This window comes from Pteropus vampyrus, unplaced genomic scaffold (genome assembly GCF_000151845.1).
Source record: "Pteropus vampyrus isolate Shadow unplaced genomic scaffold, Pvam_2.0 Scaffold1, whole genome shotgun sequence".
In the NCBI taxonomy this organism is placed as follows: Eukaryota; Metazoa; Chordata; class Mammalia; order Chiroptera; family Pteropodidae; genus Pteropus; species Pteropus vampyrus.
This window is the reverse complement of record NW_011888782.1, coordinates 1,737,679-1,738,432: the sequence shown is the minus strand read 5'-3', so window position 1 is coordinate 1,738,432 and position 754 is coordinate 1,737,679.

Sequence of the window (754 nt, the reverse complement as noted above, 5' to 3'; positions counted from 1 at the left end):
ATAAGGGTTTAGCAGCAACTCCTTTTCACTGGCCTGAGTTCTTGGATATCATAGCCTAGAATCAGAGGATAGGCATCTGTGGAGGACAATGTGGCAACCCAGGCAGTGGGTGGTGAGATTAGGAAGAAAAAATGGAAATGGACATATGGTGACTCCTGCAGCCAAGAAATGACTCTTCAGTTTGACATGGTTGGCATAAAATTTTAAATGAAACTTGGAAAAGATCAAGTTATTTTACCATAGACCAAGCCCTTGGTCTCCATAAGGTCTTGAATTTGTGTTTTGCTTTCACTAATATTTCTTTGCTTTCCAAGAACTTCAGAAGAGGATTGGTAGCAGGGAGAGGGAGGGCGAAGGGGGTGGCAGATCAATGAGAATTTAAGTCCTAGATCTAAACTTTAAAATCCTAAAATATTGTCAGTTATAAAAAGATGCCCCACTTTCAGAACCCTGTTCTGTAAGTCGTTTTCAGAAGTCATGAGACTTCAGAGGTTTAATTTGGCTGACAAAATTTTCACTGGCCTCTTCCACATTCCATAATGCCACACTCTATGGTTTTCAGTCTCTAAACTTCTAAGTTATTGTGAACATCTGTTTGTAGCAAATATAGTCAGAGCTGTCCTGTCACCTCCAGTTTGCAATCATAAAACCAAAGGAAGAAAAATAAGTAAAAAAAGAACAACTTGCGTAGCTTCCATGAGCCAGGACCTTTCTCAAGTTCCCCCCACCCTCCTTCCACAGCCCCAGCCTGCCC